The sequence below is a fragment of the Psammomys obesus genome, unplaced genomic scaffold, assembly GCF_907164565.1.
Source record: "Psammomys obesus unplaced genomic scaffold, mPsaObe1.curated_primary_1811, whole genome shotgun sequence".
Lineage (NCBI taxonomy): Eukaryota > Metazoa > Chordata > Mammalia > Rodentia > Muridae > Psammomys > Psammomys obesus.
In genome coordinates this window covers 5,942,054-5,960,641 of record NW_026592666.1, presented here as the reverse complement: position 1 = coordinate 5,960,641, position 18,588 = coordinate 5,942,054, and the positions used below count along the sequence as shown (strand labels likewise).

Sequence of the window (18,588 nt, the reverse complement as noted above, 5' to 3'; positions counted from 1 at the left end):
CCAGAGTGGTTGTAGAAGTTTACACTCCCACCAACAATGGAGGAGGGTTCCCCTTGCTCCACATTCTCACCAGCATGTGCTGTCACTTGAGTTTTTGATCTTAGCCATTCTGACAGGTGTAGAATAGAAGCTCTGAGTCATTTTAATTTGCAGGGGGCAAGAGTAGCTCTCTGCTGCTGTGCTTGCCTGATGGCCCTGGTCGCTGGGGATGGGTGCTGTGCTATGGGCAAGGAATATACCAAATCATTGTTAAGTCAAACTTACAGGGCTTTAGGGATAGGATGTGAACAACGCCACAACGCTTGCTATCACCAAAACTTGGAAGCACATTCTTTAACAGTGAATATTTTCATATGTGTGTGTAAAAGAGAAAGGTGTGTGTGTGTGTAAAAAAATGTACTGTATGTTTTTAATAACCTGCCTAGAGAAACATCATGCCAGGTTTTCACAGATGCACACAGTCCTATATTTCTGGAATTTATACCAACACATTACAAAGGCTGTGGTGACTTTTGTACATGAAATATTTTATCCTCTGATACATAGGTATTTTTGTCTTAATTTAAAATAGCAAACACGATGGCTGTGTTCCTAGTCACAAAAAAACAAAATACTTAAAGTAGATGTCAAACATGTTAACCAAAACACTGCCACAGGTTTCTTGCCTATGGAAACTTGAGCACACTGATCAAAAGCAGCCCTTTAATGAGACACAGGGGAGCTGACTGACAGCATGCCTTCCAAGATGACCTCACCCTCTGGCATGTGGGGAATCAGACTAGCACATTCACTCATCTGTGCATTTCTTCGTTGCTTCATAAATGAGCCCATGCTAGATGCTAGACATTGGTGACATCAACTCTGAGAATGCAAAGGTAATTAAAGGACCTACAGAGGAAGAGAATACATGTCTGTGTTCTGATCCACTCACAATGGCATTCACACCAGGCGGCTTTCGAGACAGATGCTGCAACATGCAGTTATCACTTATTGGAAATAAATCAGAAACTGTGAAACTTTAAAAAATAAAGCTTGACATCAGGATTGCTTTTGTAGAAAAATAAATAGAAAAGAAAGTAAAGGCTACGGCTGCCATTCATTTATGTTCTGATAATCTTTAACAAAAGGGTAAAGGGTGAAGCTAAAGATACTGGGAGATGGCACAGAGGTTAAAAGCACTGGCTGTTCTTCCAAAGGTCCTGAGTTTAATTCCCAGCAGCCACGTGGTGGTTCATAACCATCTATAGTGAGATCTGGTGCCCTCTTCTGGTGGGCAGGTAAACATGCAGGCAAAATGCTATATAAACAATCTTTAAAAAAAAAAGACACTTTGCTGGGAACTTGACAATTGCCTTTTTAACTTTTCAGTAACAGCTACGTCCCTCATCCATTCATTGGAGATCTGTACTAGTTATCTACTACTGCTCCAAAGGCTGCAGTTAGTGGTAGGAGAAGGATGAACAAGTGCTGTACAGTTTATGTTCCGTTGGGATTTGGATAATGAACTGAGAGAATATATGTCTATATTTTCCACTTTATAGTATAATCATGGAGAGAGTTGACCTGTAAAAGATAAATCAGGTACAAGTTAAAAAATGATGGGGTAAGTTAGCTGTTTAAAATAGGACCACTCCGAGGCTGGGAAGATGTCACAGTGAACAAAGGGGCTTTCCTTGCCAAGTCTGACCTCCTGAGTTGGATCCCCAGGACTCTCATGATGGAATGAGAGGGCAGATCCTGCGCGTTGTCCTCTGACTCCCACGCAGGAGCACATAGTGGTGCACACTATGGCACATGTGCCCCACACATACAAATAAATAGGTATTAAAGACGTAAGTGGGTAGCTTCCAGAGAAACGACACTTCAGAGACAAGGTGTACTAAGAGAGGGAGTCACCTACTTATGCAGCAAATGGAAATTTCAGGCTGTGGGTGAGAAGGGGAGATGAGAACAATATAAACAGAAAATCCGGAGGTGATCATTTTTTGTGGTAACCAAGGCCAGCGTAGTTCCAGCAAAGCTGAAGGAAAGGTGCGTCTAGAGTGGGAATTTAGAAGGAAATCCAGGTGGCAGCTCATGGTTTCATGGGAGGGTTTGAAGTGAGAGTGTGCAAGATTCATGTGTTATATACTATATCATGAATAATTCTAGCATGGCACATGCATTCTGAGAGAGGGGAGATGTGGAGAACTATTGCTTTAGGAAACGCCAATAAATGTGCTCAACATAAAGGGAGAAACAGGCACAGAGAGCTTTTGCCCTCAACTCCATCTAATGTTTGTGTAACTGTTCTTCAAAGCTACTCATGGTCCAAACAAACAAATAAAGCAGTTCACAGAATGGCATTGCATGTGTATTCCACAGCTGCACAGTTAAATGAAAATATGATCCTTGGCTCTTTGGCCTCCCCACCCCCCAAGGGAGGAGCAGTCCTGTTAGGCCACAGAGGAGGGCTTTGCAGCCAGTCCTGAAGATACCTGATAAAACAGGATCGGATGAATGGGGAGGAGGTCCCCCCCCCATCAGTGGACTTGGAAAGGGGCAGGGTGGAGATAAGGGAGGGAGGGTGGGATTGGGAGGGAATGAGGGATCGGGACACGGCTGGGATACAGAGTTAATAAAATGTAACTGATAAGAAAAAAATAAAATTAAATTAAGAAAAAAGAAAATATGATCCTTAAAAGAGGATGGGTGTGGCATAAATACCAAAACATTCAGTAGCTGTAATGACGAACAGGGTATGCGTATGACTGAAAATACAGTTGATGCCTTAGTTTTCTGGCTTTATCTAATGTGTAGAAACTGGGAATAATTCAACAAAGTTCACATTATTCCCCTTTTTACTCAGCTTCCCATCCTTGAAACCATGGCTTGATTTCATTTCTAAAGAATCTAATTTTTCAAAGATTTCTCCAGAATGTCTCCAATGACACCCTCTGCTTCCATCTGGTGCAAGTAGCAGTATGGACCACAAAGTTGAATCAGCTAAAATCATTCATTGAAGCCACATAAAAATAAACAGTCAAAATTGACTGTCAGTCTCAAGAGTGGCAAAAACAGCCAGTTAAATACCACTTCCCTTTTAATAAGAAATGATATTACTTTTGGAGCATATTGTGTTCCCATTCCTAGAGTCATTCAGCTGCCGCATCACCTTTACTATCTGAGAACCTGCAGTCCTCAAGCAGGAGGCTGGTAACAGGTGCTTGGGAACACTTCAACGTGCAAGGCTGGAACCAAGCATCATGACAAAATTTTGAGTCAGTTGATGCCTCTTCATCTCTTCCCTCCCCTCCCCTCCTCTCCTCTCCTCTCCTCTTCTGTTCTCTCCTCTTTTCTTTCCTTGCCTCGCCCGACCCACCTTGCCTCATCCCTCCCCTCTCTTCCCTCCCTTCCCCTCTCCTTTCCTCTCCTTTTTGTTCCCCCTCCTTCATCTCTTTCTCCCCCCCCCCCACAGCAAGGTAACTAACTCTATCTATCTCTTCCTCTCCAATCTAATAAGTGGAAGAAAAAGCAAGAATTAAAAATAAGTAAAGTGCAAGGGCCATGCTAAATCTTCTCTGTATCATTCCAATTTTAGTATTTATCTGAGCTTAGAGGTCTTTTTTTTTTTTGTATTTTATTTTTTTCTAATCAGTTACATTTTATTAACTCTGTATCCCAGCCATGTCCTGATCCCTCATTCCCTCCCAGTCCCTCCCTCCCTCCCTCATCTCCACCCTGCCCCTTGCCAAGTCCACTGATAGGGGGGGCCTCCTCCCCATTCATCTGATCCTGTTTTATCAGGTATCTTCAGGACTGGCTGCAAAGCTCTCCTCTGTGGCCTAGCAGGACTGCTCCTCCCTTGGGGGGTGGGGAGGCCAAAGAGCCAGCCATTGAGTTCCTGTTAGAAATAGTCCTTGTTCCCCTCACTATGGGAAACCAATTGGTTACTGAGCTACCACAGGCTACATCTGAGCAGAGGTTCTGGGTTACATTTATACATGGTCCTTGGTTGCATGTCAGTCTCAGAAAAGACCCTGTGCCCAGATATCTTTGGTCCTTGTGGAGCTCCTATCCTTTCCTCATCAGTCTAACTCCCCTTCTTTCTTATGATTCCCTGTACTCTGCCAAAGGTTTGGTCATGAGTCTTTGCTTTGAAAACACTGCTAGTTAGAGTCTTTCCAATGCGCTCAGTAAACTCCTGTCAATGTTCAATGCGTATCCCATCTGTCTTTCAAAACGAGGATTGATAATCTTACCCCATGTCCGCTCTCTTATCTTTTTTAGGTGTATAGATTTCATTATGTATATTATATCTTATAGGTCTATATAAGTGAGTATATACCGTGTTTGTCTTTCTCCTTCTGGGATATTTCACTCAAGATGATCTTTTCTAGATCCCACCATTTGCCTGCAAATTTCATGATTTCCTCCTTTTTGATTGCTGAGTAGTATTCCATTGTGTAAAAATACCACAATTTCTGTACCCATTTCTCCGTTGATGGACATCTGGGTTGTTTCCAGGTTCTGGCTATTACAAATAAAGCTGCTATAAACATGGTTGAGCAAATATCCCTTTTGTGTACTTGAGCAAACTTTGGGAATATACCTAGCAGTGGTATAGCTGGGTCTTGAGGAAGCGCTATTCCTAATTGTCTTAGAAAGCGCCAGATAGATTTCCAGAGTGGTTGTACCAGTTTACATTCCCACCAGCAGTGGAGGAGGGTTCCCCTTTCTCCACAACCTCTCCAGCATGTGTTGTCCCTTGAGTTTTTCATTTTGGCCATTCTGATGGGTGTAAGGTGATATCTCAGGGTCGTTTTGATTTGCATTTCCCTGATGGCTAATGAGGATGAGCATTTCTTTAAGTGTTTCTCTGCCATTCGATATTCCTCTGTCGAGAATTCTCTGTTTAGCTCTGTTCCCCATTTTTTAATTGGATTACTTGGTTTGCTGCTTTTCAGCTTCTTTAGTTCTTTGTATATACTCGATATTAGTCCTCTGTCAGATAAAGGGTTAGTGAAGATTCTTTCCCAATCTGTAGGCAGGCGTTTTGTTTTGATGACAGTGTCGAGCTCAGAGGTCTTTTATGAGACTGTATCTTCAACCAAGGACCATGTATAGATACAACCTAGAACCCCTACTCAGAAGTAGCCCATGGTAGCTCAGTATCCAAGTGGGTTCCCTAGTAAGGGGAACAGGAACTATTTCTGACATGAACTCTTTGATTCCCCCCACCCCGAGGGAGGAGCAGCCTTGCTAGGCCACAGAGGAGGACATTGCAGTCAGTCCTGAAGATACCTGATAAGCTAGGGTCAGATGGAGTGGACTTGGAAAAGGGCAGGGAGGAGATGAGGGAGGGAGGGTAGGATTGGGAGGGAATTAGGGAGCAGGATACAGCTGAGATACAAAGTTAATAAACTGTAACTAATATTAAAAAAATAAAAATTTAATTAAAAAAGTAAAGCAGTTCTGTTCCTGAGGATTAATGTACCTACCAATGCAAAACTGGCTCAAAAGACATAACACAGGAACAATATTAGCTAATTGTGTCTGATTACTGTCTTACCTATAGCATTACATAGCTTTTAAGTACTAATAAAACCACAGTGGTTTTCGTCATGTTTTCTTTTCTATTACACTTGCAGAAACTTCATAAAAAGGAAGATTTGTAAAATGAAAAGACATTCCTTGGATAAATTATAATAAGGAAAATTTGGGGTGCAAGACAGTAAGTTCTGAGAGAAAAGTAAGCCAACTATTAGGAAGGAACAGAACATAGAATGCAGTCTTTAACCTGTCTATTGAGGTCTAGAATGTGCATAAAGATCCCTGAATTTGCAATAGCCTGGACATTCTCTGTAGGTCTGTATGTTCCTTCCTTGTATTTTTTCTTCCAACTCCCCTACCATATTATAGCAGCAGAACAATGGAGTTAAGGAAATTATACACTGCACCTCAAAAGGCAACAGGCTTTGGATGGTCTGGCCAGCTCTGGAAACTGAACATCAGAGAGATACATTTTTTAAAGGGATAATGGATAAGTAGTGTGTATGGCATGCACACAATTCCCCAAAGTGCATGAATGATGCCAAGGCATGGATGAAGAGCACTGACTCGGAATGCTACTAGAATGTCAGAAAGAAATGGCTTTACTTTGTGAGACTCTATTCATCTGCTAATATCAATACAAGCCCTCCTCTGTTAACAGGGCCTTTCTTTGAATGCCCCGTAATTACTCAAATACATACAGTATATCAGATTAATGGTAGCATACTCGCGCTAAAAGGCTGGCCCACAATGGCAAACCTCCTCCTTGCCACTGCTAGTCAATAACGTTGGAAATTGTGTATTAGGCTTCTGAGCCAGAGGCAAGCCCACTCACATTTCAGCTCCTGCCAGCTTTTGGTTCCATTCCAGTTATTCAATGTGGGAGAGGACTGTTGGAATGCAACAATGAGCTATGCTCTTGTGCCTGAGAGCCAAGCCACCAGGGTTGGGAACTGAAATTAATACTTCTCTGGCTTTTTTTTTCCTGAGCTTCCCAAATTCTTGTCAGGTGTTTCAGCTCTGATTTGAAAATAATATTCTCTTCCTTATTCTTGAAAATTATGAAATCTAAAATGCAAATTCCTCTGCCTTTCTTTTGTCACTCATCTTCCTAGTAGAAAAAAAAATAGATATAGTAGCACTGAGTTCAATTCTGAGTCCCAACATCCACGTATTTTCCTTATCTAAAAATTTCCGTGCATTCCTTATATAATACCTCCCTGCACCAAATCCTGTCCCCCAGTGAGGAGATTCCACGTGTGCCCAGTCCATATAATGCTAACTGAGCTACCAGGACCCTATCATGACTTGCCTAATCTTGCTGTGTTGATGTTCCATGCTCATTTTGAGAATTTAATCAAAACCATTTCCCTCATCTATTACGAATTCATACGAGGATGTGCTTTGTACCAGGAAGTAGCTAAAGAACTTAGAATATAATTATTGCATTGTGTATACACCTATATTAAAACGTTTTCTTGAATCCCCAATTTTACTGCTATGCTTTATTTTTGTAATTATAGATTTGAAAACTCTTTGAAAGGGAAAATTTAAAAATGGAATTGTGTAAACTTAAAGGTTAATTCACTCTACATTTATTTAGTGGATGTGATCATAATTGTTGGTATTAACTGTATTGGCTGATGTGACAAATAAACCTCAAAATGATGAATGGTGCAAATCCTCCAGGCATTTTTAGCTTCATGGGGGGTCAAAGAAATTAACTCTAATTAACTTTTCTACTAATTGTGATTTGGGGTCCAAGGTTGCTTCCATCTTCTTCCCCAAAGAAGAAGAAATGAGAGTAGAGAATAGTTAGTCAGTGCCTGGCATTGCTGTATAGTTCTGGCCGTCTTCAGTGATGTAACAAATGGCGTACTGACTCATTACTCTGCCACATCTTCCATATTTTAAGTCTCCTGTTAAACTTGTTCCATCATGGTAGCAATGTGGCTGTAGCTGGTCTGAATTTCAAAGCCCCATACTGAACTGTTTGTGGATGAGACAGTAACAGTCCTCCCTAACATTCTACCAAGAAATGTGCCTTTGGTGGCTGTCTTCCATGTCACACCTACCACTCGGTTGTCCATTGTTGTGGCTGGAAAATCTATGTTAGAGTGATGACATATGTTAATCTACATTCACCGTTGAGGCCCCACTCATGTAGCTCAAAGTTCACTGCACTATGGCTGGGACCCACACAAAAAGCGTAGGAACTTGAGAAAAAGAAGCACAGGGGTAGTAGAAGCTGGGTAAGCAGTCAAATGTGTGCTAGAGTGAAATAGGGCGATGTTTGGGAAAATAGGCCCTATAGTTAGAACCCTGCATCTGAGCATCACCACATACTCTGAAGGCACAGTTTCATTAAAGTTCTATAGCTCAGAATCTCAGTCTATAGTCCACAAAGTGTAAACAACAGGACTTCATCAGACTGTTGTGAAAGTTTGTGATATATGTGGAAATTTTTAAATGGTACTGTTAGAAACCAGGTCTGAACTTTTAAGTCAGACCCTATAGACTGAAGCAGACCACATCTTCCTTTAGCTGTCTCTGCAGCAGAGAGTTAAGAAGCAGTATGTGCTGTGACTTAGCTCTCAATTTATAATAGTTGGTTCTTCTATTCTCCTTGTTATGTATGCTATGCTGAACTAAATCATTTGGCATGAAAGTTCTTGCCACCATTAAATGTTTATAAAAAGTCTGGCTTATTCTTTGTTTGTGAGATTGGTCTAGGGGGATTTTCTCTAATTCTCACTCTTTAAAAGAAATATTTTAGTTGAAATAGAATTATTTTTCTCTTTCTTATTCCAGCCTCTCTCAGCTACCTTCCCTTGAACTTTTTCAAGTTACCCACTCTTTTTTTCTTTGATTACTGTTGTTACATACGTGACAGAGATTGAGACAGGCAGAGAAAGGCAGAGGCAGGGAGAGTATCCCTCTTCATAAAACCGTTCTCCAGGAATTAAATTGATGTCTCTTCTTTCAGGACCCCATTATGTTTAGCTCTCCATACATCATGCCGTTTGTATTTGGACTTTCTCTCCCACTTCAATGTCCGAGCCTTGAAGCTCTTTCATTTTAATAAACCCAACATGTGAATAGAATTATGAAATGTCAGCTTTTTTTCTGGACTGACTGCTGCTGTTCGTGTTTTATTTTTTTTATTTTTTTAAATTTTTAAATAATTTTATACATTCACTTGTATCCCAGCTCTAGCCCTCTCCCTCTTTCCCTCCCATTCCTCCCCTCCCTCCCTCATTTCCTCCCTGACCCCTTCTGAGTCCACTGAGAGGGGGTGCCCTCCTCTCCTTCCATCTGGCCCTAGCTTATCAGGTATCTTCAGGATAGTTGCAATGTCCTTATCTGTGGCCTAGCAAGGCTGCTCCTCCCTCAGGAGAGAGGGGAAGCTCATGAGTTTATGTCAGACACAATTCCTGTCCCCCTTACTAGGGAACCCACTTGGATACTGAGCTACCATGGGCTATGTCTGAGCAGGGGTTATAGGTTATATCCATGCATAGTCCTTGATTGGATGAACAGTCTCATAGAAGACCCCTGTGCTCAGATATATTTGGACCTTGTGGGGCTCCCTGTCCCCTCTAGGATATACTAATTCCTCCTTCCTTCATATGATTCCCTACACTCTGCCGAAGGCTTGGTTATGGGTCTCAGCATCTGCTTTGATACACTGCTAGGTAGAGTTTTTCAGGTGCCTTCTATGGTAGACTATTGTCCTGTTACTTGTTTTCTCCTATTTCCAATGTCCATCCCCTTTGTCTTTCTAGATGGGGATTGATCATCTTACCCCTGGACCTCTTTCTTGTTTATCTTCTTTAGGTGTACATATTTTAGTATGTTTATCCTACCTTATAGGTCTATATAAGTGAGTATATACCACGTGTGTCTTTCTGCTTCTGAGATACCTCACACAGGATGATTTTTTTTCTAGATTTCCACCATTTGCATGCAAAATTCATGATTTCCTTGTTTTTAATTGCTGAGTAGTATTCCATTGTGTAAAAGTACCACAATTTCTGTATCCATTCCTCCACTGATGGACATCTGGGTTGTTTCCAGGTTCTGGTTATTACGAATAAGGCTGCTACAAATATGGTTGAGCAAATGTCCTTGTTGTGTACTTGAACATCTTTTGGATATATATATATTCCTCAGAGTGGAATAGCTGGATCTTGAGGTAGCACTATTCCTAATTGTCTGAGAAAGCACCAGATTGATTTCCATAGTGGTTGAACCAGTTTACATTCCCACCAGCAGTGGAGGAGGGTTCCCCTTTCTCCACAGCCTCTCCAGCATGCGTTATCTCTTGAGTTTTTGATCTTAGCCATTCTGATGAGTGTAAGGTGAAATCTCAGGGTCGTTTTGATTTGCATCTTTTTGATGGCTAGGGATGTTGAACATCTCCTTATGTGTTTCTCTGCCATTCTATACTCTTCTACAGAGAATTCTCTGTTTAGCTCCACACCCCATTTTTTAATTGGGTTACTTGGATTATTGCCTTTTAAATTCTTTAGTTCTTTATATATTCCAGATATCAGCCCTCTGTCAGATTTTGGGTTGGTGAAGATCCTTTCCCAATCTGTAAGCTGTCGTTTTGTTCTAACAACAGTGTCTTTTGCTTTATAGAAGCTTTTCAGTTTCATGAGGTCCCATTTATTGATTGTTGCTCTTAGGGCCTGTGCTGATGGTGCTCTGTTCAGGAAGTTGTCTCCCGTGCCAATGAGTTCTAGGGTCTTCCCCACTTTTTCTTCATATCGATTTAGAGTATCTGGTTTTATATTGAGGTCTTTGATACACTTGGACTTTAGTTTTGTGCAGGGTGATAAATATGGATCTAGTTTCATTTTTCTCCATGGAGACATCCAGTTGGACCAGCACCATTTGTTTAAGAAGCTGTCTTTTTTCCATTGAATGGTTTTGGCTTCTTTGTAAAAAATCAAGTATTCATGGGTGTGTGGGTTTATTTCTGAGTCTTCTATTCGGTTCCATTGATCCACCTTTCTGTTTCTATACTAGTACCAAGCAGTTTTTATTATTATTGCTCTGTAGTACAACTTGAGATCAGAGATGGAGATACCTCCAGAGGATTTGTTGTTGTACAGGATTGTTTTGGAAATTCTGGGTTTTTTGTTTCTCCATATGAAGTTGAGAATTTTTCTTTCAAGTTGTTTAAAGAATTGTGTTGGTATTTTGATGGGAATTGCATCGAATCTGTAGATTGCTTTTGGCAGAATTGCTTTTGCCATTTTCATTTTGTTAATCCTACTTATCCATGAGCACTGGAGATCTTTCCATCTTCTGATGTCATCTTCAATTTCTTTCTTCAGAGACTTGAAGTTTTTTGTTTTTGTTTTTTTTTCAAACAGGTCTTTCACCTGCTTGGTTAGAGTCACCCCAAGATACTTTATGTTATTAGTGGCTATTGTGAAGGGTGTTGTTTCCCTGATTTCTTTCTTGGCCCTTTTTTCTTGTGTATAAAGGAGGGCTTCTGATTTTTTTTTTTGAGTTAATTTTGTATCCTGCCACTTTGCTGAAGGTGTTTATCATCTGAAAGAGTTCTCTGGTTGAGTTTTTGGGATCACTCAGGTATACTATTATATCACCTGCGAATAGTGAAACTTTGACCTCTTCCTTTCCGATTTGCATTCCCTTGATTTCCCTTACTTGTCTTATTGCTCTAGCTAGGACTTCAAATACTATGTTGAAGAGATGTGGAGACAATGGGCAGCCTTGCCTTGTCCCTGATTTCAGTGGGGTTGATTTAAGTTTCTCTCCGTTGAATTTGATGTTGGCTATAGGCTTACTGTATATTGCCTTTACTATATTTATGTATGTGCCTTGTATCCCTGATCTCTCCAAGACTTTAAACATCAATGGGTATTGGATTTTGTCAAATGCTTTTTCGGCATCTAGGGAGATGAACATATGGTTTTTCTCCTTCAGTTTGTTTATGTGGTGGATTACATTGAAGGATTTGCACATATTGAACCACCCTTGCATGCCTGGGATGAAGCCTACTTCATCATGGTGGATAAAATCTTTTATGTGTTCTTGGATTTGGTTTGCAAGTATTTTATTGAGTATCTTTGTATCAATGTTCATAAGAGAGATAGGTCTGAAGTTTTCTTTTTTGTTGGATCTTTGTGTGGTTTAGGTATTAAGGAGACTGTGGCTTCATAGAATGAGTTTGCTAATGTTCCTTCTGTTTCTATTTTGTGAAATAATTTGGAGAGAATTAGAGTTAGCACTTCTTTGAAGGTCTGGTAGAATTCTGCACTGAAACCATCTGGTCCTGGGCTGTTTTTTGGAAGGGAGGTTTTTGATGGCTGCTTCAATTTCCTTGGGGGATATAGGGCTGTTCAATCTTTCTACCTGGTCTTGACTTAATTTTGGTAGATGGAATCTATCAAGAAAATTGTCCATTTCTTTTAGATTTTCGAACTTTGTGGCATATAGGCTTTTGTAGTACGAACTAATGATTGTTTGGATTTCCTCAGTGTCTGTAGTTATGTCCCCCTTTTCATTCCTGATTTTGCTGATTTGAATAGTTTCTCTCTGCCTTTTAGGTAGTTTGGCTAAGGGTTTGTCTATCTTGTTAATTTTCTCAAAGAACCAGCTCTTGGTTTCATTGATTCTTTGAATTGTTTTATTTGTTTCCAATTGGTTGATTTCAGCCTTGAGTTTGATTATTTCTAGCCATCTGCTTCTCTTGGGTGTTTCCGCTTCTTTTTTTTTTTCCTAGGGCTTTCAGTTATGCCACTAAATTGTTTGTATGAGATGTTTCAAATTTTTTCTTAAAGGCACTAGGTGCTATGAATTTTCCTCTAAGTACTGCTTTCATTGTGTCCCATAAATTTGGGTATGTCGTGTCTTCATTTTCATTGAATTCTAGGAAGTCTTTAATTTCTTTTTTTATTTCATCCTTAACCCAGCTGTCATTGAGCAGTAAGTTGTTAAGTCTCCACTAAGTTGTTAAGTCTCCATGTGCGTGTAGGCTTTTTGTTATTTCCATTGTTGTTAAGGTCCATGGGGGTCAGATAGTATATAGGGGATTTTCAATCTTCTTGCATCTGTTGAGGCTTGCTTTGTAACCAACTATATGGTCTATTTTGGAGAACATTCCATAAGATGCTGAAAAGAATGTATACTCTTTTGAGTTTGGGTGAAGAGTCCTGTAGACATCTATTAGGTCCATTTGAATTAGGATGTTTGTAAGTGCCTTTATTTCCCTGTTTGGCTTCTGTCTAGATGATCTGTCCCTTGGTGATAGTGGCTGTTGAAGTCTCCCACTATTAAGGTGTTGGGGTCAATGTGTGATTTAAGCTTTAATAATGTTTCATTTACGAATGTAGGTACTTTTGTATTTGGGACATAGATGTTCAGAATTGTGATGTCTTCTTGGTGGATTTTTCCTTTGATGAGAATGTAGTGCCCCTCTACATCTTTTTTTATTAGTTTTGGTTCAAAGTCTATTTTATTAGATATTAGGATAGCCCCTCCTGCTTTGGGTCCATTTGCTTGAAAAACTGTTTTCCAGCCTTTTACTCTGAGGTAGTATTTATCTTTGTTGCGTAGGTGTGTTTCTTGGATGCAGCAGAATGTTGGATCCTGTTTCTGCACTCAATCTTTTAGTGTGTGTCCTTTTATTGGAGAGTTGAGTCCATTGATGTTGATAGATAATAATGACCATTGAATGTTATTTCCTCTTATTGTGGAGTTGGTGGTGTTACTGTGATTCATTACTTGTTTTCTTTTGATTTTTGTTGGGAAATTATCTATAACCTATGTTTTCTTGGGTGTAGTTGTTTTCATTGGATTGGAATTTTCCTTCTAGTCTCTTCTGTAGGGTTGGTTTGCTGTTCAAATATTGCTTAAATTTAGTTTTTTTGTGGAATATTTTGTTTTCTCCATCTATGTTGATTGAAAGCTTTGCAGGGTATAGTAGTCTAGGTTGGCATCTGTGGTCTCTTAAAGCCTGAATGTTATCTCCCCAGGCCCTTCTGGCTTTCATAGTTTCTGATGAGAAGTCCGGTGTGGTTCTGATAGGTCCACCTCTATATGTTACTTGGCCTTTTTCTCTTGCTGCTTTTAGTATCTTTTCTTTGTTCTGTAGATTAATTGTTTTGACTATGATGTGGTGTGAGGAGTTTCTTTTCTGGTCTAGTCTATTTGGTGTTCTGTAGGTCTCTCGTATGTTTGTGAATATCTCTTTCTTTAGGTTGGGAAAATTTTCTTGAAAATATTTTCTGGACCTTGGAGTCTGGAATCCTCTTCCTCATCAATTCCTATCATTCTTAGATTTTGCCTTTTCATGGCATCCTTGATTTCTTGGATGTTTTGTGTTTGGGATTTTTCTGATTTTACTTTTTGTTTGAGAGAATTATCAATTTCTGCGAGTGTATCTTCAGCACCCGAGATTTTCTCTTCCATCTCTTGTATTCTATTAGTGATGCTTACCTTTGTGGTTCCTTCTCTTTTCTCTAAGTTCTCCAGTTCCAGGGTTTTCTCAGTTTGTGTTTTCTTTATTGATTCTAATTCTGTTTTCATGCCTTGCAACATTTCCTTAATCTGTTTGAATGTGGACTCTTGTGTCTCCAAGATGGTCTCTATTTTTTTGTTTGTTTCCTCTCTTAATGCCACTACTTCTGCTTCCATTTGTTTGGCTATATTTGCCTGTGTTTCTTTAAAAGCTTTGTTCACTTCGTTTTTCTTTGTTTCCATTTGGGAGGCCAAATCTTTGAGAGATTTATTTGTTTCCTCTTTAACTGTTTGAATCTGTATGGCTATTTCTCTGAGAGATTTGTTGGTTTCCTCTTTATGTGCCTCAAATAACTAATAATCATAGCTTTAAAATCATTTTCTTGTGTTTCTGATGAGTTGGAGTATCCAATAATTTGGGGGGGTTGCTGGTGAAGCCATGATATCTTGATTTATATTGTGTTCTTTCGCTGACCCCTGGCTATTTGGTTATCCATAGTGTTCACTGTTTGTTCCTGGATTCTGCAGATCAGACTGGTCTTTCTCTGGTGTCTGGAGAATTCTTCAGGAAAGTGGAGGAGGTCCAGTGGTTTCAGTGTGTGCGTTGGTGATACAGCTATACCTGTAGGAGGAAAGTTTGCAGGCGCAGAAGGGCAAATGTGGGGTAGCATGTGATTGAGTGTGTGCTTGTAGGTGTGTCCTAAGGGACAGGGTGTTGGAGAATGAAGAGGCCTTCAGTGTGTGAGGGGGTGCCTTGCAGGCACTGACGGTATTACAGGCAGTTAAGGGTTCGCAAGCACTGTTGAAGATTGCAGGTGAGTATTGTTTTTGCAGGTCTGCTAGGCTTTAATGGCTATTCAGCTGGTTATCTGCCACTTAGGGGTTGGATGGCCCATACAATCACTGGCTGAGCAGCCCTGTGTAGTCAGTGCTGCCACTTGCAGACTTGGGAATCTGGAAAGGATTGTATTGAGGATCTGAGTCTCTGTGGCTGGCACTCTTCGGGCAAGCTCTCTGGCGGGGTGGAGTTTCTGGTGGTGGGTGCACTCCGGCGGGGCCCCGTGGTGGTGGTGGGGTGCTCCAAGGGTCCAGAGCTGGGCAAGAGGGCACTAGGCAGGACATGAGCTCTTCAGATGTGTGCTCTGAGGGGTGGCATTCAGTGGGCGGTTATAGCTCTCCACTGTGGCTGAGAGGCCTGAAGCCCTGCCTCTGCTGTCTTAGGCCCCAGGCACTGAGCTTTGCGGATTTGGGATCCAGGAAGGATTGTATTGTGGAACTGAGTCTCTGTGGTTGGAACTCTGTGGTTGGGCCTGGCACAACTCTGTTGCTATGGCTCTGGCAGTGGGTGCTCTCCTCGGTGGTGTGTGCGCTACCGCAAGGCGGGATTTCCTATGTTGGATGCTCTCTGGCGGGGCGGGTTTTTGGAGGTGTGTGCGCTCTGGCTCTGGCTGCGTGGGATTTCCAGAGGGACATGAGCTCTGCTGCACTTCTTGTGGCGGGATTGCGTCCCTCAGGGCGAAGGGGTGGGGATGCTCTGCAGGTCCGGAGCTCTGCAAGAGGGCCCTAGATGAGACCCGGGGTGTGGGCTCCTCAGACGTGTGTCCGAGGGGTGTTGTTCAGCCGCAGGTTACAGCCGTCTGCTGCACTAAGGGGCCTGGAGCACTGTCTCTGCTGTCTTAGTCCCCAGGCTGTGAGCTTTGTGCTCATCTGCCTGGTGCTGTGTGCAGGCTTCCCAGCACAGGATGCCCAGACAAGGGAAGTGCCCCACTTCGTTCTCAGAGAAGTCCACGCCTGACCTAAATCTACAAGCACTTCACTCTTCTGTGCTGTCCCCTTTAGAAAGCCCAAAAGTCCAAATTCTAGTTTCGATTGTCTCTCCACTCACCAATTTCAGAGATTCATGTCCTCTGCCTCTCCAAAACAGTGCGCTGTGTTCGCCGCCATCTTGGAACCCCCCCCCTCCTCCGTGTTTTATCATTATAGCAGATACCTGTTTTTTTGTAGGTACTATGTAAGTCTTAGTATTGTCTTTGATGACCTTAAAACACCAATATCTGTCCTAGGTAGCTTTCATACACACACAGAGAGAAGTACACATACAAACATACACATTTATATGTACGTATGTATATGTTTTTGGGTATATATGCATATATATTTGTGTTTGTATTAATATATACACAAATAATCACAGTAGAACGATAGCATAAAAAATGAAATAACTAGAACAGTATTACAATAGGATCATTTCAGAAGTAGAAAATGTCATTCATTCCTCTAGAGAAGTCTCACTGCTCTGAAAGCAATTTTCCCAACCATGGACTGCTAAAGACATCAGCCTCAGTTGGCTGATACCATCATTTGTGACTTTATAATGTGACTTTGCTTCTATATTTGTTGTATTTAAATCATATTTTAAGAGTTTTACATTTTGTTTTGTCTTCTGAATCCAGAATTTTAAAAAAGAGTCATGGGTATTATTAAATTAAACACCATTCTTAAATCTTTTTTTCTCATGAAGCTTTTGGTAGAAACATTTTCATGCTAGGCATGAAAGCTAGACTTGATGGAAAATAATAACTGTACATCTTAAGAATCTCCTTTCAGGGAGGAGAGCCTAAAAAGATGTCTCAGCAGTGAAGAGCATGTGCTACTCTTGCAGAATACCAGAGTTCAGTTCCCACATCAGGTAGCTCACAACTACTTACCACTCCTGCTCTAGGGAATCCTGTGCCCTCTTCTGGTCTCTGCCAGCACCCACATGCACATATGCAAAACACTCATGGACACACATGCTATAAAAAGTACCAACCATGACTTTCTAATGTTAGCTCACCTTCTGATTTGGTTTGGGGAGTCAGAGAGCAGATTAAATACAGTAAAATCTCAGTTCTCAAAAGAACATGTCACTGTCTGTTAAACAGTGAAGTTTGTTGACACTCTTGTGGCTCCTGTCTTGAGGACAAAATTTAAGAAGTGTAAACATTGTCATTTTGAGATGTCCATTTTCATATGGGAGATTATATACTATTAGCAATTAGCTTGCCTCTTAGATGCAAGCCCTAATATTTAGATTATAAAAGATAAACATATTAGCTTCACATCAATTATAACTATCACATTTATGTAAAAATATTCTTTGGTCACTTCACAAAATCAGTTTTTATAAATAAATGAAGTTGAAGTTCTGGGCCAACATTCATCTGGAAGACATGAGTGGAGCTGTGGCATCTCACAAGGAAGAACTAGTACCATACTCTTAAACTAGCTTGGTCTTCTTTCTGATCTCCAGATTGTATGTTAAGGGGTAGTTTTCACTCATTGGCTTCTGATCCCAGCTGTGTATGTTTCATCCAGTATAAGAGTGTGAATAGGGTTAGAGCATTATGTCATCCAAGTGTGCTATTTGTTTAAGGTCTTAACAATAATTCAATATGAAAATTTCATATTTTTAGATCAGTTTTAGGTGCATGAATGACACAGTCCCTTCAACAAGAAGCCTGAAATTAATTTTATTTTGTATAATCATTTTTTAATTTTTTGATTATTACAATTTATCTACTTTGTATCCCAGCTGTACCCTTTCCCTTATCCCCTCCCAATTCCACCCTCCCTCCTTCTTCTCCTCATATGCTCCTCCCCCAATGATAGGGGAGATCCTCCTCCCCTTCTATCTAACCCTACCCTATCAGGTCTCATCCAGACTGGCTGCATTAATGTTACAGAAAGGTTGGGAATCAAATTATATATTATAGCTATGAAAGTAAATCTGTACATACTTTTTATTGGCTACATTGGCCAAAATACATTTCTTGAAAGATATAGGACTTGAAATGGATCTCACATGATGGACTCTTTAGAGTCTCTCTATGCTTGATATAGACTGGGAGGGTGGAAATTGCATTTCCAGCAGTGTGAACGGGCTGATCCAAATCACAAAGTTGGTATTAGAGAACTGTATGCAAAATAGAGATCATGGTACTCAGTAAGTCATGCTGGAAACTTAATTAGAGAATGAGGAGAGCTGCATAAAAGATTTCATTTCATTCAATAGCTGGCTGAACAGAAAAGCAATGAAAGCAACTTTTATTTTTTAAGCTTTTTTTTTCATTTTTTCACTTTACATCTTGATCATAGGCTCCTCTCTCCTCTCCTTCCTGTCCCACCCTTACATTCTCTTCTCCCTACCCCACCTCCCCTTCTCCTCAGAAAAGCAGAGCCACCCCCACACACACACATACAATCCTCTCAGTACATCAAGTTGCGTCAGGACTGATCTCATCCTCATCCTCTGAAGCCAGGCAAGGGAGCCCCATTAGGGGGAAATGATCAGAAAGCAGACGTCAGAGTCCATGTCAGACAGTTCCTGCTCCACTTACTAGGGAACCCACATGAAGATCAAGCTCCCCGTCAGGTACATATGCGGCAGAGGCGTAGGTCCAATCCATGCATGCTCTTTGGTCGGTGCTTCAGTCTCTGTAAGCTCCCATGGACTTAGGTTTGTTGCCTCTGTTGGTCTTCTTGTGGTGTTTTAGTCCTCTCCGAGCCTTTCTATCCTTT

The 18,588-nt window shown here is 40.9% G+C and overlaps 1 protein-coding gene and 1 pseudogene across 5 annotated transcripts in view; one reads left to right on the top strand and one right to left on the bottom strand.

The window, feature by feature from the left end:
* Grik1 (glutamate ionotropic receptor kainate type subunit 1) overlaps positions 1–18,588 on the top strand; it is a 379,259-nt gene that overhangs the window by 113,931 nt on the left and 246,740 nt on the right. The window lies entirely within an intron of this gene.
* Positions 3,506–3,601, bottom strand: LOC129682589 (U6 spliceosomal RNA; annotated as a pseudogene).